Here is a 27,160-nt window from a genome sequence, read left to right as displayed (position 1 = left end):
GGCGCAGCAGTAGTAACAGCAGCAGACGCGAAAGGCTGTGCGCGATGGTGGGGGCGCCGCTGTCTCTCTCTCTCTCTCTCCTACGCATCTCCGCGGCGACGTCGGCAAGCTCTCCTCTCGGCGCGAGTCGACTAGTCGCGGCTCTACCCTACTCGGCGCTGCCGCTCGTTGTCGCCGAGCCAGTAGTGGCGCGTGTTGTCTCTCCGATCGACGTCCGTGTGCGCGTGTTTACCTCGCCAGAGGAAGATCCTCGTAGTTCCAGAGGACATCGACGTGAGGAAGTCCAGCTGGGGAATCGCCAGCAGAGGCGTGCCGGCTTCGAGACGAGGTGAGTTTTTAGGTTATAACGTGCGCGCTGCACAGTCGAGGGGAGAGAGAGAGAGAGAGAGAGAGAGAGAGAGAGAGAGAGAGAACGCGTGACCTGCTGCGGAGGAGAGGGACGCGCGCATCATCCTTGGGGATGAGCTTTTTTTGCTCCTGTCGGCGAGGAGGCTGCGCGAGCTCGAACTTTCCGATAACCCACGTGTCCCCTCAGGTTAGATGGACTCGGGTGTTTAGCAGGCTCGGACCCGTGAAAATTTGTCCGAAAATGAACAATGCTCTGGAAACCATTTGCCGGTGTCATAACTCGACACAGATCGCTTGCGACTACTGGGAAAGACAGATGACACGTTTAGCTGTACCGGGCGCGAGTCTAACAGAAGACACACGCTCGTCGCTTGGACATCGGAGGCATGTGTGTGTGTGTGTGCACACTTGGACACAATCTCGAATGGCTTCTAGGAAGGCAGGTCCCGTATGATAGCGTATACAGCATAACGTAGCGGCGAGGTGACTGACACCTGATGCGTCAATGACCACGCCACGCATGTGAGCGCGAGAGCAGCCGGAGCCGCAACAAGCTGTCTATCTCTCTCGCTCTCTTGCTCTCACTCGCGCGTTACTTATACACGTATAGCCGGCTCATTTCTTCGCGTGTGTGTGCGTCTTACGGGAGTAGCTATATCTCCGTTCTTTGCTTTTTCCGTAGACAGGGCGCTCGAGTTGCATTCGCTTTGCGGCGCAGCGTGTAAACACGTTTTGTCGGCTCTCTCTCTCTCTCTCTTTCGCTGGAAAAAGAAGATAATAAAGACTTTGTTTCGTCACTGAGGCGTTTAGTATGTACTTTTCAGGACGACTGTGTGTTTTCGATCGCCATTCGTTCTGCATGTTCTCGATCCATCAGGCTTTTACGGGAGGGTCATCAGAAGCGTTCGGCGAATCAGCGCAGGGGGTTTTGTTTGCGCGGGGTTTTCGGAACACGTAGAGGAGTGGCTTTTAGAGCCTGGATTTTTCAAGAGAGCTTTTAGCCGGAGAGTTCGAGTGCGGCGATTAGCTGAAACGGGGAATTTTAGACCGAGAGCTGATGATTCCAACGTATTGTCGAGTGCGTGTTACGATGCGTTTCGTAATACCGTAATCGTTCGAATTTCCCTATTTCCATAAAGCGAGTTGATAACATTGACAATAACGCGAAATTCTCGCGAAATATAATACTTTCAGTGCAGACACACGGATGCCTGTTGATACCGCAATTTATCGTTTGCACAATAAGCTTATTAAGCTTGCATATCTCTTTTGTGTGTGTATGTGTGGCAACGACGTCCAAGAACGCGGCGTTGTGTGCTGTTATTACTTTGGAATTAAGGAACACATACGACAATTTTAACACACACACACACACACATATATATATATATATATATATATATATATATATGTAAGATGAATTAATGCCGGTGATTTTCACGTCGTTAGGCGTAACAGAGAGAATTAATATTATACACGCCGCGGATGGAGCTGAAAAGCCGGAGTCGGATTTAAACAGTTGCATCGCGTCCCAGAAGAGCGATTCCCGGAACTCCGCGTAAATTGGGTAAATATAAGTTTGGCCAGGTACTTACGGTAACGTCTTTTAACTTGGGAATGTTTTATTCGCCTTTTTCGCTCAACTGCACACACAGACAGAAAAGAACATTTTCATTTTCGTGATTCGGGTTGCATTAGCATGATAATCCACGATCGTTTAAAAAATTTAGTGAAATTCTGATGAAACGAATCAGCAGACGTCGATATACTTACTCGTTTTTTTTTTTTTTTCATTTATTGACAATTCTTCATTTGTATTTTGTTTAACAATGCGGACAGAACTGTATAGTATCAGCCTGTTTTTATCGCACCCATTATACTTGAACCAGTTGTTCATTCGATATGCCATCTTCGACCCCGTCTTCGCCCCCTTCTCTAAATTCTATGCGATACAAATTAATGTCATTATTCAAATTTGGTTATATAAGACACGGCAATTAGGCAGCAATTTAAATTCTACCATTTTAATCTTACCCTTGTGCACCAACGGTATATTATGTAATAGAGCACAATGTATAAACGTCGCATTTTATCCAAATGATTAAATTTTCATTTTAAAGAAACAAAAGTACGAATTCATTCTTCGCGTTGAATATACAAAGACATTTACACAGAATCTCATAAAAAATTAACTGCAGATCGTCAGAGCGAGAGCAAATATTTTACACAGCAATAATTACGCTTTTTTTTTCATTCCAATTCGGCCAGAGTCGGAATACGCGCGAGAGTTTCGCCCAAAGGCTAATTAACTCAATTAAACCAGTCGCTACTGGCGCGACGCGTTTGCGCGAGAGGTTCCCCCACAATTTATACCTCGGCAACTCGACAGTCGTACACGAGTTCAATTTCATTACTGTCATCGATTCCGCCTCCACTTCTCTCCCGCTTTGGAAAAAAATGCATCGTCCCACCGCTTGTGGGTGTGAAGCTGCAGCGAATGACGAGAGCGCGTGCGAAACGTCAGTGGAATATATCGATCATCTTCTCGCGATTACGCGGTACCTTCACTTTCTGTTACGTTCTATAGCTATACTAGTTATATTTTCACTGTTATCGTATACGTAGAAGCGCGTAACGGGCCACTTTTCTCTCCGGCAGCGTCGTAGCTTACGAAGAGCGCAACAGTAGCGTAATATACATCAGCCGGATCTCTAGCGCTGCTGGCTCGAGATTGAGATCTTCCAGCGGCGCTGGCGCCTATGACACTCGCTGCACGTGCAGTGTATGCGTGTCTCGTCGCTAGACTAGACTTCAAAGCGTCGGAGAGCGTCTCTCTCTCTCTCTCTCTCTCTCTCTCTCTCTCTCTCTCTCTCTAAACTTCTGTAATTCGTGGCTGCAGCCGCGTAAGATAATCCCGTCGTACAACGTCATAATCCTGCGGCTCAGAGCGACTTGCTCCACTCGCGTGTAGTGGGAGAGCAGTGTGTGACACAGTTATACGAGCTCGAGCTCCTCGGGCTTGAGATTAGAATGCGAGCCGCCTGCGGAGGTGGCCTATCGAAAGATTACACACGCGCCAGGGACTGCAGCTTTATATATAGGAAAGTGAGGACGTGATGTAAACCCGCTGCGCTTCTTCCCCCGTTATATCACGTAGCCTACTATATATTATATTGTTCGAGCTTTAATCCGTCGGGCAAAACATAGCGTTCGGAGTGTCTGCGTTGTATACGTTTCCGAGCTAATTAATTTATGTTATTAAGTCGTTCGCTTATATTGGTAAGCGCGAGGCTGTAACTGAATATATGCAAAGGCGAACGGTACGTTTGAAATGAGTCGCGTACGTATTTCATATCAATGGTGCTCTTCAGGAATAATAAAATAAGTAATAAAAATGAATCACAAGATATGTGGAAAAGTTACATCGCATAAATTCGATCGAGTAACGTGTTATTTGGAGCCTCCAAAGCGGTAATTAACCGCAATAAATGATCATTTTTGTTAAAAATCGTAATTAAAAATGAGATTGTTCGACGAGTGAATTCGCTGGATATTCCGCCCGGTTTCATACAAGAAAAACACTCACATTGTTCGAACTTCCCCCGCGGTCATATTATGCAGCAGAATAAATATCGGAAATTAAAAATTCTTCGACATTGCCAAAACTTTACCATAATCGCAGCGCTTTTTTCCGATTTTCAGCACTTCTATTACACACGATAAATAAAGAAGCAAAAAAAAATCACAAACCGTAAACCTCGCGCGCGCAGTCACGCCGTAGAAACACATTAAAAAGTGCACAACGAGCAAAAGAGGCAGCACGAGCAGCAAGTACCGCAAAGGCGAGGACTCGACAGTCGGCGTGCGCTGTCGCCGCGAGACGGCGGCATCGAAGTGTCACAGACCGGATCAAATGAGAGAACGCTTCCCTCTATAGCTACTCTACTCTCCTCTCTCTCTCTCGTCGTCTGCTCCGCTGCCGAAGTCGCGAGCGCGTGTTTGCGCTCGAGATTAACTCTCGCGTACGCTTTATACACATGTAGACACAGCGTGGGTTATACACAGAAACCAGGAGGGGGGGGGGGGATGATTACGATTATTCGCGCCCGCGATGAGGAAGTTGCGACGCAAGCGCAGATGGAGATAGGGACTTGACTTACGAGCCGAGAGATAAAAAGGAACTGCGCGCTGCGGATACGTTATAAAAGGAAGAGCGACGCACTCGAGGAAGAGGGCAATTAAAAGAGGCGATGCAGGATTCCTTTGCTTTTTTCGGATGGATGTGTGTGCAGCTTGGCAAAGCCTTCTTATGTATACGCAGTCGGTTAATTAAAACCGAGGCGATTCTCTCCAGAGCGTTCGCTATGTATAACAGTTATTTATGTATCGAGCATTTTTAATTCATCGGAGTTGGCTGTTATTATTTTCTGTTAAATCCGCGAGAGAACGAGCTTCGAGCGATTTCCCGCGGATTTGCTAATTATGCGCGCTCTATACGTATACTAATTATACGCGCGCAGGAGTTGCTTTTTCCAGTATTGGTTCACTGATTTATTTGCGTCTCTTCGTCCCGAGCTCCCGAGTTTGCTCAGCGGAGAGAGTCGACTGATTTGTAAGTAATGAAACCGTGCCGAGAACAGTTTTTTCTTCCAATTAATCAAAAACCGCCAGTGCGCACACACCATATTATTCGATTCGATCAATTGGAAATTTTAATCATCGCGTTACTTCCCTCATATCCCATAATTGATGACCCGAACTCTCACCGCGCAGAGGAAGTGTGCACACCTGCACCCGTGGAAATGATTTTGCAACAACAACCCGAATCATAAGTCAAAACGGACTGCGTATAGAATCGCGTCGAACGCGTTATGTATACACAGGATAAAATGACCATAAGTGAAAAATGGACAGCCGGCCAGCTCTCGATCAACGCGGCCGAATTTCATTACAGCTCGCTAGCGCGCGTCACTCTCTCTCTCTCTCTCTCTCTCTCTCTCTCTCTCTCTCTCTCTCTCTCTCTCTCTCTCTCATGACACGAGTGAATAAGTTAACTCTTTCCGACATGAAAACGGCCTCGCGTGTCGGCGGGAAAAAATCCCATACAAAGTGGAACTATGCATATTGAATGCGCGCAGAGTCGCGTTATCTATTTCGCTCTCCGAGCGGCAGCTGCGCATTCATTTGGAAAACGAAGCTCGTTGGATAGCCCGATGGAAATTCAGCGCTACGACGAGACGACGCTATGCCCTGTGTATTTTTTGTCGAACATTCAAATGCGAGCGATTGATTTTACGCGCGTCAGTCGTAAAATATGGCGCGAGAGAGGGCTATGTCGGTATAGACGCATCGCGCGCAGACGTGAAATAATGTTTTCCTTTCACGCGGCTGCGGCGTCGGTGGCGGCAACGCGAGCGCTTTTCCGGTTTGCCGATTAAGGACCGAGAGGACTGTTGTTTTGCGCATTACACGCGCTGCTGCGGTGCGTGTGCGTAGACGGCTCTGATGAAATACTCGCGTTTGTTCGGTAGCGTTGAATTTCTTTTGTTTTCGAGGACAAGGTTTTTACACGCCGATGAATAATTTAAGAAAAAGCTCGTGAATCATTAAGAGAGACTCTTCGCTTTTATGGCCGCGGACAAAGTTTGGAAAATGTACTCGAAAAACCATTAGGGAAGACTGAAGCGCAATTTGGGAGGACTTTGGAGCCGAGAGAGGTGAAAAAAAGAAGCTTACGCGTATACGCGAAGCTTAGCTTATGAGAACACACGAGCTTGCTGAGCTAGCTTAATTTCGCAGTTTGTTGCATTATGGCGCGCGATGTAGGGACCGGAGCATCTCGACGCCTCGTTTCGAAGCTTTGTGCCAGCGCGTATCAAGCTCTTTATAAAAAAAAACGCGTTATACAGGCCGGGCGTGACGCTTTGGAGGACACTCGCGACGAAAATTACGCTCATAAAAGTTACGAGTGAAGAACCGCGGAATATGTTATCGCGAAGTAGAGGACTCGGAAATAGCGGGCGTTGTTTACGTTGCGCGGAATTGGAAATTCTTTTTTTCGAAGTGACTCGCGAGTATTTTCCAGAATTATGAAAACGTTTGACCTTCGCAAGTACCGCATAATTAGTTTTCCGGTTATTGTACAGAGACGAGTGTAATATACTAAGATTCCCCCCATGAAATTCTGGAATACCAAGTTAAAAATATGCAACAATAAATGCGAAATCTCGGCGGGGATGCATACGCGCGGTGTACATGAATATGCATGCGCGGATTCGGTTAATAAGTGAAAAAATGCTGATGCGAGAAAAATAAGCTGAAAGTTTTCCACCGCCGAGAGGACTGGCAAGGAATAAAAAAATAAAAAAAAAGAAGACCTCGAGCCTCGGCATGCAAATTAAAGTTTGCCAGGTGCTGAAAAGGAGCCAAGAAACTTGTAAAAACTTGACTTTCATCAGGCGTGAGCAGAGCGAGAGGGAGGGATGAAAAAAAAAGAAGAAGTAAACATGAAAAGGCCAGCGCTATACAACACAGAGAGCCCAGACTCGCAAACGCAGCACAGTGGCAGACCTTCATCATTCCACTTGTTTCGCAAATGTATACACGTATAAACTTGCACTTGGCTATATTCACGCGCGTGCGTGTCTGAAAAATTCTTATCTAATCTGCACACACTTGTTGCAAATATAATTTCGTGCGCGACGCCGTATCGTCGCATTGACGTTTGTTGACCTTTCGCGCGGTGATACGCGCTATTTTAAGAATCGACTTCGGAAGAGTTACCTCTTTTCTTTGCCGCGAAACAACTCGTTCGTGGCCACAATTGGGAAGCCTTAATAGCCGCAAATCGAATAAACAAATACAAAAGGGCTGTCGAGTCCAGACTTGCTTCTCTCTTTTCATCAATTCCAACTAAACTCCTTTTGTAATACTTTAACGCGAACGCAGAGTCTTAGCCGTCTCCAGCAGTAGCTACATCTCTCTCTCTCTCTCTCTCTCTCTCTCTCTCTCTCTCTCTCTCTCTCTCTCTCTCTCCCTCTTCGGACTCGACCTGGTTCCGTTTTGTTTTCTCTGCCCGCTGAGCGCTACATCTCTCTCTCTCTCTCTCCTCCTGCCGCCACCCTCGCTCATGATTCTTTCAGCGACATCCCCGGAGTTCTGCGACTGCACTGTACCCAGTCGTCCATCGTCGTTCCCCTTCCCGAAAGCTTTGCTCCGGCGCATTTCAAAAACACACTCTCTCGCTCTTAGTTTCCACCTTTTCCCTCTCGCCTCGGCGCTTTATACGCAGGCCAGCTCCTCTTCTTCTCGTCTTGCAACCCCTCATCGATTCTTCGATATATAGCTGAACCAGTGCGCGAAAAGCTCTCTCTTTCTCGGCTCTACGATCGATGCTCGTTTAAACGCAGCCGCGCGCGCTACCGCGGAATTGAAAAGACATAATCAAGGCCGAATTGGAATTATACCGCCTAGGAGGAGGACGAGTATCTGACGTGGAACGAGATTTTCGATTGAAATCGTGCCGCACTCGCGCGTGTCCCGCCACAGCTTGATTACGTCTCGGGAATTCCATTGGCAAAAGTGGCCTGGATGCCAGTATCTGTGTGTTGTGTATAGCTATATAAATCGTTGTCTCGCTCGAATTCTCTCCCTCTCGGCGCCGATGTAGCGTGTATATAGATGTGTACACCTATAAATGTACCGAGAGCTCTGTTCGAGGCTTTTCCGATTATTTTCGCGTTCTTTTTATGCGCGCCGCCGAGGTTATAAGCCGCTTTTATCGCTTTGGCTTTTGCGGGATCGTTGCTTTGACGCTGATTTTCTTCGATCTCCGCGCGCTGGATAAAAAAAGTCCACAGACATTATGTTATTAATTCAACTCGAGAAAAGAAAACATTAGCTTTTACAACGCAAGTCGTGGAATTGCCTCGCGGAAACTGCGCTGCGGTTAATTGATCGCTGTAATTTCAGCACAACAATGGCAAGACTAATCAAAAGCGTTCATCATACACACGAGCTCGAAGGATGTATGTGCCTAATTATTTTTATTTTCGTACGAGCGCTGCGGAATAAGCCATTCATCAGCGGTATAACGTCTGTTGGCCGGTGTTCGCCGAGTTGAATACACATGCGCCCACACGCCGCTCGCGCTACTAATACACTGACCCATTGAATTAACGCGCTTCGTGACTGTGTATACTGAAGGCTCTCTAGATCACGCAAGTTTTACGAGATCTGCACGTGCTCGCGCCCACGCGCGTGTATCGTAAATCGATTTTTCCTCGGCCGATCGTTGCATTACGGCGAAGCTTGAATGATGCCTGCTCCGAGCTAACAGTTCTTAATTGCCATAATTTTTCGTTTCAACAAACCTGTATGCATCTTTTTCAACGGAAAACACACGTCGGAGATTGCCGAATCGCGCTTTGCCGGCAAATATTAGCTCCATAATGCGCTTCGATTGTTCTGCTTTTACAAGCACGGGAAATGCTTTCTATATACACGGTTCCGGACGAGCGTGTAACAGTCGTCAACATTTTTCGAGAGAATTATTGTTCTCCTTCTGATGATGAATGTGTGCGCGAGAGAGATAGGTTACGTCGATACGGAAAACAAGCGCTGCGTTACACCCATTGTCTCACGATTTCTCGATGCACAATACGTGCGTTATCGGCGATACTACACGGCTGTATATAGTCTAATTGTTCGTGTGTACTTTGGTGTTTTTTTTCGTTCCTCGGAAAACATTGCGCCGCGCGGCTATTAGCATACGGACTGTAATATACGTGGAGTTAGCCAAGCCGAGAGCTATAAAAAAGAAGAAAGTATGCGCATGCCGTTGTTTACGCAATAATAACGAGGATATATTTTTGCTTCTCTCGAATAAGAAGCAAAACTTAAACTTTCCCGTAGTCACGGATCGTCGCTCGCGCGCGCTTCGCTTAAACATGAATTCAGAGTCTCTCGCGGGCTCAATAGCGCAGGGGTCATAAAGCCTCCTGGCAGCCGCAGTCTGCGCGTCGCTTACGCGATAAAAATTCCATCCCGGCCTCGAGGCCTATCTTTATGTCCTGTATACGCGCGGAGTTGCCCGAAAAGAATTTCCCTCGTGGTTCGCGCAGTCCAGCTCTTTGAGCCGGTGGTATAATAATGCAAAGTGAGGCCACCGCAAGTTTCACTCGGCGCTTATGATTAATGGATATGCCGTGCAGTGCTGATATTCGCTCACCGAAGCGCATACGGCTTTTTCGGATCCATCCTGCAGCTGCAGCGACGCTGTGTATGTGAAGTATCAGGCAAAGACTCGACTCTGGTCATGGATGCATGCGCGCAGGGGCCTGTTTTCGCTCGACTTGACTTCTCTTTGTGTGGCATGAACGCCCCGGAGATATGGAGTAGCTCTTGCGCGCTCGCGCGGCTCTTTCTTTCTGTCGTCGAGTCGAGCTTGAGACGCTCGCGCGAGATGCAAGGGAGAGCTTTTTCTCAGAGGGCCGCGCGCGCGAGTAATCAAGCTCCCTCGCCGTTGCTCTGTTCTTCGGCGAAGGAGCTTTTTCTCTCTCTTGGGGAGTTCTTGCAGCCGAGACGTTATACAGAGATGCAGTCGACGTTTAGGTTGCTACGATTCTCCGTGTGTATAGTGCGCGTAAAAAGCTTTACCTAGTATATCTATATCCAAGCTGACGGCGAATATTGCATAAAAAATCAGCGTCGCGCGTTAAAATAAACCCAGTCGAATTTATCCGTAAAAGATGTATCTCTGGACGTGTCGAGGACTTTCAAATTTACAAATATCCGCGCGTGCGCTCGCTCAGCTTTTGAATAAATCCGCTAGCTCTCGGATTATTTAAATTTTATTCACCTGCTCTCGAATTCTGTATATATATATATATATATATATATATATATATATATATATATATATATATATATCCGCGCGCGCGAGTGTCAAAAGCAGACAAATAGGCGTATAAGGTTATTTATAGAGCGTACTACAAATACGGGACGTTTTGACGTATTTCTCTTTTTTTCATTCGCAGCCGTCGTTTATTCAGCTTTTTTCCACACCCCGCACTTTCGTTGAACGCGCTTCACTGCGCTTTGCGAAAATCGCGTGAAATATTTTGCCGCCACGGCGAGTTTCGCGCTCTCTCTCTCTCTCTCTCTCTCTCTCTCTCTCTCTCTCTCAGCTCTCTACGGAGGCAGCTGAGCTTTTCAGTACTTATCATTTTTCCGCGCGCGCCATGCTCTCTCTTTCTATATATAGCCGTGCGGAAAATCCAGTTTGAAATAAACGGCGAGCTTTTGAGAAACAAAAGCTCGTCGCGCACAGCTGCCAAGCGCTGGAGAAGTGGATTTGTGTAATAATAAGCGCAGTTGCCTCTCTCGATATACTATAAGTAATTTACAAACCCGATTGATCCAGCGGTTCGCAGAAGCGAGCTTTCCTACTCTCTTTTTATAAATCTCCAATAGCCAATTTGGAGTGCTTTTCAATTTCCGATCCGCTAAAATTTAATAAAGCACGCGGACAGAAAGAGCCAGCGCGAGAGCAACTATCAAATCTCGCAGCTCTCGCGCCACAAAAGCCCGCAGCCCTGAAATCTGTATAAATACCGACGCGAGCGCGTTTAATTCGATTATCCCCGGTCGCGCGTGTGCTCGTCCCGCGTGACCGCCTCCAGCGCTGCAAGTGCGCGATTTTACACGGCTGTGTGTCTCTCTATATAATGCTGCACTATACTCTCTCATGGCTGGCCTAGATTTTTTCTCTTCGCGCGCGCGGGCGTCCTTTGTGCCGGTACCGGCTGGGTGTAAAAAAGCTCGGCCCCCTCTCGCCCGTGTTTACTTAGCCAAAGCGACGCGTATATAATGCCTTGTCCGTGTGCCATATAAGCCCTCCCGGCATAAGAAAAGAGCCGCCATGTACGCGGATAATCCCAAGCGAGAGAGTCTCTCTTGTTCACTGTCTCCCTTCTCCACTCGTGAGCATTCCTTATTTGCAAGTGTATACGCTGTGTGTATATGACTGACGTGAAATAGCGAAACGTGGCGAGACTGCGGCCGATGCGGTAATCGAATTCGAGTCGCGCGCGATAGTTTTCGGCAAATTGCGAGAGCCGAAGTTTCCACGCGGTGCGCGAGCTTGTTAGTACGCGATTGTTGCGTCGCGGAGACAGGAAGAAGCAGGAGTAAACAATCGCGCGCCGGTGCATCTTTTGTGAGGTGTATGGAAAGGAGACGCGAAATTTGAATTTCCAGCCCAATTTTTTTTTATCTCGGCATTAAAACAAACGCGAGCCTGAATTAGAGAACTCAGCATCGAAATGAAGCTGCTCTGGAAAAATCTTCGCAATCCCTCGCCTCCGTACTCTGGAAATTTTTTCGTTCTCGGAAAGCGTGTAAGCGAGGGCATAATTTCAGTCCAATTATTTCAATAGATTATACACGCTACCCCACGAATTCTCGACGGTTTTTCACCATTTTTCTCGGAAAAAGGCAAGTACAGTTGCCGCTTATAGCTATATATAGCATCTCGTTTTCAACGCGCGAGAACATTAGAGATATCTCTTTGTTATTTTTCTCGGAGGGCTGCTATGCACGTCGTTGTTTCATGCGCCTCGGGAGATTTAACGTTAACACACGCGTCGTTAGCAAGTGTTCCAGATTAAAAGCGCTGATCTTGAAAGAGATTTCAGTATAGCGAAGGTGGGGGAGCTTTCGCGTATGGATCAGCTTGTTAAAACTTAATCGCGCGTACGAATTGCGTTTCAAGGATTTCAGTAGACTCTATATCGCAACTTGTTCTTGTGGGTATTAAACTTTGTATCGTGTACGAGATTAGTTGTTGCCGTGCGTAATGGCGAGAGTAATGCTCTTATCTGAAAGTGTGTTCCATTAAAGATAAGCAAACGACTTTTCAAACGAACGCTTTTTGCCACTGCTGCGTTTAGACGATTAAAATATTACTTTCGAGAGGAGGATTGACCCACATAGCCGGAGCTATTGAAAAAGTGTGTTTCGGTATGCTCGTAATTATTCCCAATTATCTCGGCGCAACTGTTACGTCGCACACTTTACTACGCGTCGCGCTGTGTAACACCAATTCGATTAATCGCTTCAGGGAAAAAAGGGACACACGGCTTTCAAAGTAACCATACATGCCCCCACAAAGGCAAATTTGGTAAATGGCACGGTTATAGGAGATCCGCGTATCGGTATACATCAATTTGGTGGGAGAGGAGAGCTTTTATCGGAGCTTGCGATATTTCAAAAACTTTATACATATATATTTTCATGAGTTTACCGTTCGCAAAGTTCGATCATATGTTATGCGCGCACAGTGTGGCTGCGGCCTCCCCGGAGTTTTAGTGCCATTAATTGCTCGTACGAAGTTCGGAGAGCGCGTGTTCTACTTTGAAAAAAATAATTTTCGACCCCTACTCTCGCGCTAACGAGTGCTTTATGGAATTGAAATTTCCCGAAGCAATTACCGCTTTTCTTTTGTTATGCGCCGTATAATATATCGTTCCGCGATGTGCGATGCCGAAAAGTGTGTTTGAATTAATGACCATGAGAGAGATGGAGCTGAGTACAAGCAACGATGCAGAGTGGCGGTACGAGAGAGATTCGTTAGAGCGTGAATTAAGCGGGCTCTTTCAATTATAATTAATTTTCTAGCTTAAATCCAAAAAGATCGCGAGTTTTTTTCGTAATTTTCCCGTAATTTTAATTAAATTCGCTGTACACCGGCAATAAGCGATGCGAATTAAAACTCCAGTTCTCCAGCTTTTACGTTTCTTCAGATGTACAACACGAGTACACAGCGATGCCAAGACAAATAAGTCCAATTTATGCATTTCCCGATATAACACTATACCTACTCTCACCGCACGCGCGATGCCTTAACCTCCGTAAAAGCCTCTTCTCGGATGTTGAAATTCGCGGCAGCGATCAAGTTGTCAGGAGCCGGCGCTCGCTCCCCCGCGATCGACCTCGAGAGCTCGGAATGCATTTAATTTCCATTTCCTTCTTTATTTCGCCTCTTCATCTTGCATTAGCGTTTCCACCTCGCAGCGGCGGTTGCTTCAGGCGCAGCTCCGCATGGAAGAGAGAGAGAGAATGCAAATCGCGCGCGAGCAGAAGGCCTACGGAGAGCGTGCACATAGTACGAGGGAGAGAGCCGTCTGCTTTCCAATGAGATTACCGGTGCGCGGGCGTGCGCGAGGTTAAAGCAATATAGAGCCCGAGTGTCTCTGAGGCGTCTTTTGACTTTTCCGATTCTTCGCGTTCTTAAGATTCGTCGTTGCATAATGCGACGTGCTCTGTTGCTTGTTCAGGTGTGTGTGTGTGTTTTTTTTAGAGAATTATTAGCAAACAGCCATGAATATAAAACCGGCTCAGTGGTAAATTAGAAAATCCTCTCCCTCTCTCAGCAATCCCCAGCGGAGCCAGCAGTCCCGCCATTTTTTTCGCTTACTCCGACTCATTTCGGTGATCCGAATACCTTGCGCGAAGCCAAAGCTCTTATATTCCTCGAGCTCTGGGCGTAATTCCGCTAGCTCAAACGCATCCCTTCTCGCCTCCACCAGCACCGCAGCAGTCAGCGGACGGCATCCCAAACCATTTCTCTCTTGCAGCGTAGGGTAAAACGCGCGAGAGAAGCGTTCGGGAAAACGCTTTCTTGAACGCAGCGAGCGCTACCAGCAGCAGCCGTCCATCATTTAATTACGCCGACGCTGCCGCTCCGCGTGTAGAGAGACTGCTTGTGATGCAGTTTCGGACGAAGCACGCTAGTACGTGCTTATTGCGCGCTGCCCTCCGCGTTATGCTCGTATGTGTGCCGCGCACTGTACAGAGCTGATGTCGCCGTCGTCTCCGACGTCGTCGTCGTCGTCGGGGTCGGTGCTGTTACTCGATGCATTATTCAGTAGTCGGCGAGGCTACGTGTGAACGTCATCTATTAATTAACAGCATTATCACGTCCGAGGGATTTTGGCCGAGAGTGAGCTTTATCGGCGAGGCCCGATCGAAAAATTTGCTACTCTGGATAAACGCCCGTGAATCATTGAGGCTGAAGTAGTGGAGCTATGCTGGTCGGGGATTCGGCTTGTACGTCGTGAATTATTTAGTCCTTTATTTGCAGAAGTGCTCGATAATGCTTCAGTCTCGAACGCCCGAGACTCGAGGGGGTGTATTATGGAGCTGTGCGAGACCGAGACGTGAGATCGTTATCATTACAGTCGTTCACTAATTGGCGTTTGTTTTTGTAAGCGATTTATGGCCTTTACAGACATGGTACAAAAAAGCTCTCGGGTTTCGATTTCATAAATTCATCGCGAATAGTGCCAGCTCCCATCGGAAGTAACGAGGAACCAAAAATAGCGAATAATATTCGTCGAAAATGGATGAAACGCGCAAATATTGCGATGAATCGCAAATCTGGCTTTTCGCGTGTTTTCACGATGGAATGCGCGATGCGGAATAGAGATTCTCCGAAAAAGGATTCGCGTTAAAACTTTAAAAGATTTTTTGCGCACGCTAATGGAATCTTTTCGACGCATTACACTTGTTTTTTTCCCAAATCAAATCACTATACATCCTCAGGTGCAGGTCGAAGTTTGACCCGGTGGATTAAGGCGGTAACGCGCGCGAAACAGCAGCTCAGCTTAGCAACGAGTACAGAGTGCGCGAGCGTGAGAGCCTAATGGAGGGATTTCGCGAATGGAGTCTCGCGTGGATAACCTCGTTATCGTCATTCTCTCTCGAGCGGGCGACGCGTGTGTGCGAAGTGCAGCTGGCTCTGGCTCCTCCTCGTCGTAATCCGATCCGCAGGCCGAAGCTGCGTCTCCCCACGTCCTCACGCCGACGACGCGTCGTCTCCTCCGCACCACGTGACCTAACTGAGGGATTTCCAGCCCGGCTCTCTCTTCTCTCGAGCTTTCATCGCGGAATAATTGAACGGCTATGGCTGCTGCGGACCGTCTACTGCGATGCGCCCGCGGCTAATCCAATGGATGCGCGCTCTGTGCTACGGATTTCGATGCTGCAGGAATATAAGAGAATAGCTGCTGCTGAGTGGACGGCCGGAGCGAGATGGCCTTAATTGATGAGTCGGCGTTTCTCGCGCGCCAGCTTCTATATACGTGACTTGCTCTGGAATCTGCTGCGAGTTTGGCTGCTCGATTAATCCCGAACACGTGTCGGGCTCCGGAGTTTTTGTAAAGCATCGCCGGTGACAAATACGGTTATGTGCGTGGAACCAGATTTTGGACGCATAACTCGCCACACGTGGAATTCATTAGTTCGACCACGTGCGACACTGCGTTGAGCGGTTAAACGGCTATCATTTGAAACAGCCAACCGCCGCTCTCGCTTTTACACGACACCCGACTGTATAAAACCACCAGTCTTTTTCGTCGGTGCGTCCGTTGAAAATCGCCGGAATTCCAGTAGACACGAGGGAAAATTAGCCAGGCGTGTTAAAAAAAAGAAGGGAACGGTAGCCGGCGGGAAAGCAATCGGACGTACACGCTAGGCTGTCTCCCGCGCCGTCGCCTTTTTCCCGGGGGCGTTTGTAATAACGTCAGTGTGGCGGTCTCGCGTCCTTTATACCGGCCATCAGCAGCGCCGGCGATGTCACGCTGGGCGCGAGGAAAGAGAAAATTGCCGGAAATTCCCTGAAGGGTGATCATGCGGAATTCAGGACTGTCGCTCTTTTCTCCGCCGTGTTCGGATGTGTGACGACCAATCGGGAGTGTATACCGGCGCTCGTACGTAGTACTTATAGAGCCGGGCAGCAGAAGTGGAGAAAATGACCCTGTGATTTGGCCGGAGACTGACCACCGCGCGAGGAGAGCTTTTCCGAGACGGATAGCCTCTTCTTGCTCGTTTTGCTCCTCCTTCCTTTTTTCATTTTTTAATTACAGGACGCTCTTACGGCCTCATATACCCGAGACACTTTTTTTCTTTATGAGAAGCGAAAATAACATTGACCAATAGAGCTGGCTGCAGAATTCGCCCGACGGTATAATTTTTCAAATAGCTCGCGAAATTAATTTCCGCCTTTTGAGTTTTCAGGGAACTCGAAGCACCGCAAAGCAAAATTCTTTCGACGAAAGCCTCGCAAATTGAATTACTTTGAAGTTCAATTTCAGTTCGTCTTGTTGAGAGCGAACAACGCCTTGCCAACTCATAACAAGCGGAATAAAAAGCGCTCGCTGAAAAATAAAACACTCGGCGGAGGATGGGAAGAAAGAGAAAGAAGAGAAAAAAAGGGGAACGCCGCCGCGGAGAGGCCCCGAGAGGTATAGCCATGCGCACACCGTTTAACTCGTACGCGCGCGCGCTCTTTTTACGATCCTTTTTCAGCAACGAGAGATACGACATTTTTTTTAACTCGGCGGCCGTTTCAACCGGCTGTATGTAACGTAACGTACGTTCGTCTCGCTGCGCGTCGGCCTTGCGGGCATTGCGCGAAAGCAAACACACAGTGAATTTCTCGGCGCCCCCCGTTCGCTGCAGTGTATCATTGCGATCTCTCGTGTTTGTTGTCTCGAGAGGGAATTTTTCGCGATTTTCATAATTGAGTGAGTGAGAGAGAGAGAGAGAGAGAGAGAGAGAGAGAGAGAGAGAGAGAGAGAGAGAGAGAGAGAGAGAGGCAAACAAAAATAAACGAGAAACACATCCAGCGCTAATTTAAAATCCATCGAAAGGATCTCGCGAGTGATGTTTTATTCATGAAATCACAATGCGCGTTAAGTACATAACGACAGTGACTCTGCGCTCTCCGGCCAATACCGCTGAGTTATAGCGCGCGCTCGGCACAATAAACAACTTAAGCACGAATAGCCGGGGAGCGCATCAAAGTGCGAAACATCGAATAAGCCAATATTGAGCGAAGAAAGAGACAGAGAGCAAGTTCAATGGCTGCTCCGAATGCATACTTATATTCTCCCAAGGCAATTGAAGAGAGAGAGAGAGAGAGAGAGAGAGAGAGAGAGAGAGAGAGAGAGAGAGACGAGGTGAAAGCACAGTCGGCGCGCCAATACAGAGCTCGACTACTTCCCTCCCGCAGTGTACGTACATATAGCTACTCTCTAGACTCGATCTGTAAAACTACCGAATTATGCGCAGGCAGCCGAGCATCGACTGCAGCTGCTGCTATACGTGTACGTGTGTGTGTATAGTATAATATGTGCATTGGCCCCGAGGCAGCTAGTGGGGCTCTCGGACGCGGGCAAACTAACGCCCGGAGAATTCGTACCTGATGCTTCAAAGGCTCTACTGCGACGACGTTGCCAATCCCTCTTATATGTGCGCCAGAGTAGAGATTCCAGAAATTCGTCGCTCTCTGCTTTGTCCACGATACACGGTATAGCCTCTCATATAGACGAGAGGAGCGTATGACGCATAACGAGCTTATGTTATCGCCGTATACTCGATAAGTCGATTCAGGTACTCCGCGAGAGAGTTCATTCAGAAAAGCTCGAGTTTCACGTGTGGATATATTCGGCGACGATCAGATCACGAGGTGGAAAAATATTCGCAACTGGAAACTCTCTCGCTATGTATGTAGTGAGAATCATGCCACTGGAATTTTCAACGACACAGCACAGACGTACAGCTGAACAAATCCGACAGAAGAGAAGAGAGAGAGAGAGAGCTTGTTTCTCTCGACGCGCGGCCGGTCATTCCGGATATTGGATATCGAGTTTGCATCGATAGATTGAATCATAGCCAGTCCTTGTCCGCCGCGGTGCTACTGCAGATCTTCGTTACAAATCGAATTCCCTCGACTGTGTCCCAAGTACACTATATCTACATCCTTCGCGACTGCGCAGTAGCTGATGAATAATACTGCCGCGTGTATAGTGTGGGATATATCGATGCTCCGCGCCGTGAAAAGTTTCGAGCTCTTTTTTCTTTTTCAATCTTCCCTTTAATCAGAAAAGTCCAATGCGTACTTGCGCCCCGCCGGTGTACGCTCTCTTGAACAGCCGGGCTTAAGAAAAACTTCGCCAAGGAATTCGCTGCGTCGACGGCGAGTTTCGATGTACGCAAATTATTTTCGCTATAGGGCTTCCAATCAATTTTTCATCGGCTTGTTTAACTTCAGAACAGCAACAACGGTACGTACATCCAGGTAATATTATCGTTCCGAGTCGTAAAAAAAACGCTCACGAGCCTAACGCACTTCATCACGATTACGCGTTTACACGCAGTTGCGCCGCGGCGAAATTTCGCGTAACCAGGCGAAATCTGTCAACAGTGAATTTAATACACTAACCGGAGTGACGCGCACCCGCTCTCTATCTCCGGCTCGCGTGTGTGCGGCAAACGTCATTCTCCTCTGGTTTATTTACGTCGCGCACAGTTGTGCCCTCTCTCCCACTATGCACTCGGTAATGAGTGAACACGCGCGCAATATTTCATAATATTTCCGGTTGCACTTGTGTACATACACGAGCGAGTGTGTAGCAGCGGGGACTAATAGTGTACATCGTGTGCTTCCGGTTATACGCGTTCTCCGACGCGTCACGTGTTTGTAGAGCTTGCAGTCATTTTGTAACGCGAGCAGCTCGTAGCTTTGATGTCGAGAGCGCGTACACTGCGTCAATTTCGAAATGTATCGAGAGGAAGCCGTCCGGGAGTGTTCGGTGATCATTATATGCCCGTCCTTTGCGTGGAAACGGTGCGGAGTTGTTGACCTAAAGATAAATTTACTTGTGTAAACGTGGAAGAGAATGTAGGTTTTTTTTTAATTTTGGTGGGTTGTTTCGTATCGAGGATTTGTTTTCAGAACCTATTTGGAGCTCAGTGGCACAAGCCGATGTGAACTGTTTGAGTAGAACGGGGCAATACAGTTATCGGTACTCCTCATTCGTATGCATTGTATGGAGAATATAGATCAATGGAACACTCCGAGATTGCAGAATCGAGTAGTATACTATGGTTTATGGAAAGCCCAGTCACATTCGTTGATACCAATTTGTTGATGGAATGTAGTTTTCTTCATAGACCTTATCATTAGAACGAGTGCCAAATCAGTCGATCTAAGATTATCGAGAAATTAGAGGAATTCAAAAACAGAATAAGCTTAGAGCGGAGACTGAGTAACTCAGCAGTCAAAATATCAACCTGACGAGGATCGCACTTACGACTTGAAACTATATACTTCATAAGATAAGGAGCTACGCAGCAGCGCTTATCACTCGCTGCAACGCGATCAAACGCAGTAGAAAGCCAGAGTAACTTCAGTATATCTCTCTCTCTCTCTCTCTCTCTCTCTCTCTCTCTCTCTTTCTCTCTCTCTCTCTCTCTCTCTCTCTCTCTCTTTCTCTCTCTCTCTCTCTCTCTCTCTCTCTCTCTCTCTCTCTCTCTCTCTCTCTCTCTTCTACCCTTCAAAATTCTCACGTATACACATATAGAGCGCAGAGACAGCGCGGCAGATCAGGCCTCGAGTCTTTACTCGCGTCAAAACCGTAGCGGCGGTAGTAGTCGTCTTCCGCTCGTCTTTCGCTTCTTTCTCAGCGCCGTCAACGAGAAGCCGCGTTACGTTCGGTCAGCGAAGCTCCGCACCTTTTCGATTTCACGCTCACCCGAGCCAACAGCACCAACGAATCGTGTAAAATCGACTTTCGGCTCGAAGCAGCGCCGTCGTTTATGGCTATTTTTTAGCGAGCGAGCTTGAGCTGAAAGAAAGAGATTCTGCATTTATAGGGCGATTTTCGCGGATCGCTGATGGCGAGCCCGGACAATAAGCGAAAGCTATACCGGCTGATTAATAAGCGGCTTTTCAGCTCGGTTTTTGCTGCTACTCGCGAGCCATTGTCTGCAGGTGCTGCTTCGCCGCCAAGAGCGATCCGTGTGCTGCAGGACTGCAATTACCGAGGTGATTTAAAGTTTGCGACCGTGTTGATCTCCAAGAGATTGAAATTTATCGCTGTGTAGAAGCACTATAGTTTTGTAAACGCTCTCGATGAATAATTTCTTCCGAAAATCGAAAAGTCAACATTGCAGTTTCCGAAAAAAAACATCAGCGATCCATCTCTCGCGTCGACAAGGCGAAACAAAGCTCGTCGCGTCTTCGTCAAACACCGCGGCGTAAATTCAATTTCCGCGCACTTACAACGGCGTCGCCCGCGAGAATCTCAGCACCGACAGCCCCATACCGCTGCCGGTAATTCCCATCAAACACAATCAGACGTTATCTTCCTCTCTCCGGCGACAAAGAAAAACAGACGGATGAACGCGGCCCCTGCAGGGGAGTAGCGTATACACAGCGAGCGCTTCGGTTCAGCATCGCAGCGACAAAGAGAGATAGATAGATAGATAGAAGAAGCCAGCCTTCGCGCAGCGTCAGCCTCGCTGATCCACAAAGACGACGACGCGACGTCGAGCTGCACACCTGAGCGCGCTTATCCGCCCCACTCACTTGGCATTCGAGTCGTAGTAGGGCTCGAGCGATAGAAGGGTCTCTCCTCTCTCTTTACTCCTTCGATCGATGCGAAGACGACTTTCCTCCTTCTTTTCTTCTATCTCCTCTCGGGTAGCAGTAGAGGACGCGAGACACGTCGTCTTGCTCGCTGAGCCGGATTACGCGCTGCGCTGCGGCCAACGAAGCGAATCGCGCAAGCTCGGCACGCGCCGACCGCATAGACAAATCTCAATTTATCGCTCCGCCTCTCTTCTGCCTCGCGCGTAACGAGCTTAGAGACACGAGGTGCTCCGCGGGCGATTCGTCAAGATTGAAATAACAGCTGTTGACTGAGCGAGCGTCGCTGTAATGGAGAAATATCGCGAGCTGCAGCTGTGTTGTAGAGCGGCGAAGTAGAGCGCTTGTTGTTATTGGAGTAATGCAATTTTATCGCGGGCTTTGCGCGAGCGTACCGAGCGATGGATTTTCGTTATGAATGGCGACACTTCGCTGACGTCGTTGTTACTAACGATAGACTCGTTCGACGGGTTTTTGAATCTTTTAAAAGTCTATTTTCTATGTTTATGATATACTGAAGAATCTGTTTGTTTCATGATGCAGGTGGACCACTCAACGCACAGCGGCCGTACCTGCATCTGCCCTCGTTGATTAAGGTAAATTAAAAAGCTCTTTCAGGCGAATAACCGATAGCGCGGTTTTTATCATCCCACCCTTAATCCAAACACTGGCGGTTAAAGTATTCAGCTTCCGAGATTTTTCCGAGTGCGATCCCGTTCATTAAAATTTTTTGCAAACTCCCCCCGAAGCATCGAGCGTTTACACAATCAAAGAGTTGAAAAACTTCCATCCGCTGTATGCAGATCCTTCAAAGTTGCCTTCATCGATTCGCTCTTTCTCTCTTTCGCTTCTCGGAAATCTCGAGCTGAAAATAGAAAGTCCTCGACGAGTACAAGGCAGCTGCCGGCCACCGGAATCGTAAATACGTCTTTAGCGAGACGGAACGAGCGAGGAAGAAAACGGGAGAAAGGTCAAACAAAAGTATTCCCGGCAAAATTGATTTCCTCGAAAGCTCAAAACTTCTTATTCGGCCAAGCAAATGTAAAAGCTATCGATCCGTCCGGATATATACCGGTATAAATATATCCGCAAGTAGTAACAGTCCGGTACGGCAAGCCGATCGCAAAAAGCAGATTATAGTCTCTAGCTGCTCCTTTATTACCGTTTTTTCTCTTTCTATCTCGCCGGAGCAGTTGCAGGAAATAGCGTCTCTAAAAGTGTTCCGCTATATACGCGTCTTCGACTCTAATTTCGGCTGCAGCGGAAGTCCCGGGACTAGTCCATCATTCTCTCATCCCTTTTATGCGCAGACATTCAGAGGATTCGTCGTTCGAGCCGAATTAAATGGATTCTCCATCGGGATCGGAACGAGCGCCGCAGAGAATTATCATAAGTCTTTAATTGGTCCAGATGGACGGGGCGCTAATTACAATCCAATCAGCGAAACCGATCGAGGCTACGCGCGTCTGGCGTAATCCCCGCAGCTTTTTCTCGCGGTTCTCGCTCGTACTCCTGCACGTTCAATATTGACGCGCACGGCAAGACTCGATCGATCGGCGCTGATTTACATCGGTCGCTTACCGAACGCCGCGTAACAGCCCGGCGTGATTGCTCACGACAAACGCCGCCGCCACCGTCAACGTCGTATAATGGAAGGGTCAAATCAGTTTTGTCGCGTTTTGGCGGCGCCGCTCAAAAGCGGAGATGGATCGTTGGCTGGAAATCGATACCGGCGTCTCTTACACACTGTCGTTGAGCTGTTTACGCGTGTTATGAGCGCGGTTGCCAGTGGTATGTATCAATTAGATTGTAAATGTGGTGGGTATCGAGTCGAAGAGAAGTTATACGGAGCGGGCGTACTCTGATGTTTTTTTATCGATGGTGTTTGGTGTCATACTTTCGGAATTAATTCATAATGCATGATTACAAATCGTACGTTGAAAATGCAAATTTTTCCGCGGTCGAATTAACAAGGATGTAAAGCTTGCGTAGTCTATATAGGAAAATGAAACGGATTAATTTGTCTCGGTATAAATATGATTCCGTAAAATCCGACAATGCACTCGACAGCGGTCGAATCCATCAGCGCGATTTAAATATCAATTTCGCAAAGGCTCTGTTACCGTCTCTCCCGCACGAAACTTAATTTCTACGAACACAGCCATAAACAATCCCGAATACACAGCCAGGCAGCCCCGAACTCGCGTCGCTCGGCCAAATGAAGCTCGATTAATCCAATTCGGAACAGCACACAGCTGTAGCGGGACTAGCATCGCCTCACCGTACCAGACGATGTCTCCGCGGCAACGTTACATTTCGTTGTAACGAGTCGTTGGCGTTGTACGTGGTATACACAGTAGTAGGCGGCAGTCGTTTCGACGAGCCGGACTGTCGGATTAGGTGCAGATATATATGGATTAACGTCAGCCGCAGGCCAACTGACAGCATCCGCGTGTCGGAGAGCTATATACACGTTAATCCTCGTGTGCGATGTATGCTGCTACCTGCGCCTCTCGCTGGGGACACACACGTGTGCGCGCGAGGATGTCCTCCTCGGACCGACCCAATGTGACGTACGCTTCCGCGTTGATGTAACGAGCGAAGACTAGCCGGAAATTAACGAGGGATTCGCGGCAGCCAATACTTTTTCGCTTCGATGATAGGCTGTCGATTCAATGAGCTGCGCGACGCTGGTGGTATTATATTAAGTTCGATCTGGATGCTTCGGAGAGATGTGCCTGGTTCGATCATAGATTTGTACGGTTTTACCGCTATGTTATGATTTAAGGTCGATGCAGAAGTCTGCAAAAGAGAAGCAAAAAAAATCATAAAGCGTCACTCGATATGCACACTGGTAATGATTGCACGCGTCGATAATAAATCTTCATCAGTAATTACTCGCGAACCATTATAATAAAACCAAGCGGTAAACATTATGCTACGCGAAGTATAATATTTCTTTCGAGGCGCATGAAAACATATTGCTTGATGGGTAAACATTGTACATTTTCGCTATACACGAAGCTGACTGAATATTTGATATCGCGGTGCCGCATACATAATATCTAGCTATGTAATAAACGCACATCTGCATGCATGCATATCCAACACGCTGTAAGCGTCCGTTACATCGAGCCACTTTGGAATAAATAATTCCTGACTCGAATCAGAATTTAGCGTACAGCTTCGTGTTAACGAGCTCTTTGACGGGACGCGGACTCGGCCATCTAAGTACTTTCAGTGCGCTGTAACGGATATAACAGACGGTTACTGCAGCACAGCGGCGCGCCCCTCGTTGATGAGCCTTGACATTGCATTGGTATGATGTTTCTCCTCTCTCTCTCTCTCTCTCTCTCTCTCTCTCTCTCTCTCTCTCTCTCTCTCTCTCTCTCTCTCTCTCTCTACGCGGAGGATCTCCCGGCATGCAATCAGCGTCTCTAGATAGAGGATACCCTCCGGACTCTCGTGTGCGCAGGGCTTTTGCTTGCCCCTCGCCTTTGTGTGCGCGGCCTGTGTCATCTTCCGATCGTAGCGTGTTCCATACACGTGCAGGAAATCAAAGGCTGATGTTCGTAATAAGGATTGTTTGTAAAATTCATGCAGCTCTAAAACGCCAAATTTCGAAGCGTCGATTCGGAAAGTAATTACAGACCGGCCAGCTGTAGTTTTCCCGAGAGTTTACGCGCGTAGGTGTTACACTGTACGGGGAGAAAGCCACAGAGGCGGAAATCCCTCTTGAAGAGGGAGAAGCGCCGCTTTCCAAAATGTTTTTAGCGTAATTCCCCAGACTGCTAGTCAAAGGATTTCCGACACGCTCCGAGCGCGTCCGTCCTTATAGTCGCCTCTTCTCTCCTCGCGGAGGGCGACATAAATTAATACGGTCAAAATTACCGGTCTCTCAAAGCCGACCAACAGTCACGATTAGAATCAAACGCGAATAACTATGCTCTCGTGCGCGTTGAGTGCACGGCTTTGTACCCGGCGATGAGCTGCTGCACGAGGCGAGAGCTCGGAATCCTTTATCTTTATTCGTATCGAGAATCTTCGATACCTGCATCGTTTTTCCACATACTATACGCTCGTGACTCTGGACGATCATATAGATTGGCGGGGATAGGAAAAGGAAGCTCTGGATTATTCCAGCCGGACGACGATTGACAATGATATCCACGTATTCGGTCCCGATGGGCGCGCAGGGATTTTGGAGCCAGGCCAAGGATATTGACCGCGGATCGACGCTCTTTCGGCTCTGATGTGCAACGTGGCTGCGATGCTGTGCTAAGGTCGAGTGCCATCGCTGCTCTTGATTCGATTCTTTTGGCACTTGCAATGCGGAAGTAGATGTGATTTCGAATTATATGCCGTGAGTGCGATGTCTACATACGGTTATCTGCCCGAAAATCTACCCCACATATTTTTGCGTGTTTTTTTGTCCTCTTTAAGCCTATGGAGGTGGATTTGCATAATATACCTATATACACTTGAACTACTTCATCAGCACGCGAAAGCGCTATTTCGGCAGGCTAATTAAATGTCATTTTTACAGTTTAATCACGCTCTAAAAAGAGTATACCCACGCCCGCGTTCGCGCTCTCCTGCACATTTTATATAATCTTCAATCATATTAGCAGTTCAATTTCGACGCCTCGGCGGAGTTCGAGAGAGAGCCCCGCGCGCGCGAAGACGAAACTGGCATATACCTGTATATATTTAGCGAACAACGCACGCTCGCTCCCGACTTAATTTAAAATAAGTAGCTTTAAGCTCACCGTCCGCGCGAGAGAGCCGCAAAGATAAATCCTTACGATAAGATTAACACACTCCTCAGTTCGTCGCGCTCTCGTCGTCGCTGCGCGCGAGAACTGCGAGGAGAAAGAAAAAGCTTATCTAAAACAGAAAAGATCAGCTCCTCGGGAGCTGATCAAAGAGCACCTCTGGCGCGGGTCTTACTTATGATTCGCCGTCCGGAGTATAGCGCAGTATCTCAGCGAGCCGCGGATCCTAAACGGCGAAAGAAGCGCGGATTATATATAGTAGTGTCGTTTCTTCGCTGCTCCGAAGAGAGCTATTATTAGCGGCAGCCACACGGCGCACCTATCGAGATCATCAAGGCGTGAAAGGAGCCCCCGAGAGCAGCCGTTTCTTCTGCACTTTCGTGCCCCGCTCGTTTAATCGTCGTGCTCTCTCTCTCTCAATCTCTCTCTCTCTCTCTCTCTCGATCGATCGAGGCGAGAGCGGATTAATTAATTTTGCTCACTCTCCCACACCCTCTCACTCCGACGCTCTCTCTCTCTCTCTCTCTCTCTCTCTCTCTCTCTCTCTCTCTCGAAGCGATAATTGACGCGCGTTCCGCGTTGTCGGATTGGCGCAAGCGCGTCAACGCATTGTCGGCTCTTTTTAGCGCGAACGTTTTTCGAGTGCCCTCGTCTGGCGAATTGAATTTTAATTACTGATTTTCTGCCTTGCCGAGCGGCAAAGCGCGGACCGATTGCTTTGAGCCTCTCCTCGTCGTCGTTGGGGTGACGGCGTATCCTTCGATAATCGCTTCAGGTCAATTGCTCCGCACCGCTAATTTTCTTCCTGGCTACTGCTCGCGAGGGGGATGCTGAAGACGAGGTGATTAAAAATTTTTATTCCTTCGAGTGATGGATCCAATTGCTTGATGATGCGTAATTATTATCGAGACTTATTGAGATTCTGGTCGAAAAAATCGGAATCGATTTATCGTCACACTTCTAATTCGCTTTACGAAAGCGGTTCGAAAGCGCTGATTATACCAGCGTACAGCGCGCGCGGATGCGGCGATTCATTTTTATTCTCCTCTTTTTGGCCTTTTTTTCGAAATAGCTCGCGCAACGACCGCACGCTTCTACGGAATTGAACGACCAGCGGAAATGAGATGTCCATAATTTCGTTATCGGTATCTTCCTGTTCTGCGGAATCTCATCTTGATCAAATGATAGCTCCGTTTCTATTTAAAAAATAAATTGCGTTGCAAAAAGCGCGCTGCGATTTCCTTGCTCTACTGATTGATTCTCAACCGAAACCTAGGGTGGAAATCGAATGTTGCGACGTAATTTCAATTTTATATCTGTACTGAGTATGGCCTGATGTAATATGTAAAATCTACTTACTCCCTACGTCCAATATTTTCCGCGAAAGAAACGTGGCCTGCCGCTTTTTCTTCACATTTTCATGCAGCGCCGCCACACGCATTTGAATAAAGTTCACGCAGTTCCTGCACCGTCAAATAAACTCCTGCACCGCTGCCGTATTGCAGAAGCGAAATTCCATTGCCGAGCATTCACTTATAAGGTT

General features: G+C 47.8%; 1 protein-coding gene across 7 annotated transcripts in view; it reads left to right on the top strand.

Moving 5' to 3' along the window:
* The first annotated feature begins 17 nt into the window (after positions 1-17).
* The window catches only part of LOC100123184 (protein-tyrosine sulfotransferase), a 127,624-nt gene continuing 100,481 nt past the window's right edge, over positions 18-27,160 (top strand). For 3 of the 7 annotated variants that reach the window (XM_016982793.3, XM_008211682.4, XM_008211680.4), the window contains exons 1-2: positions 18-328; positions 21,386-21,438. The gene's annotated coding sequence lies outside the window, so the exon portion shown is untranslated. The remainder of the gene's footprint in view (positions 329-21,385; positions 21,439-27,160) is intronic. The other 4 variants (XM_008211681.4, XM_031923803.2, XM_031923804.2 and 1 more) reach the window with 4 other exon arrangements.

Source organism: Nasonia vitripennis, chromosome 2 (genome assembly GCF_009193385.2).
Source record: "Nasonia vitripennis strain AsymCx chromosome 2, Nvit_psr_1.1, whole genome shotgun sequence".
Lineage (NCBI taxonomy): Eukaryota > Metazoa > Arthropoda > Insecta > Hymenoptera > Pteromalidae > Nasonia > Nasonia vitripennis.
This window is presented reverse-complemented; position numbering and strand designations above follow the sequence as displayed.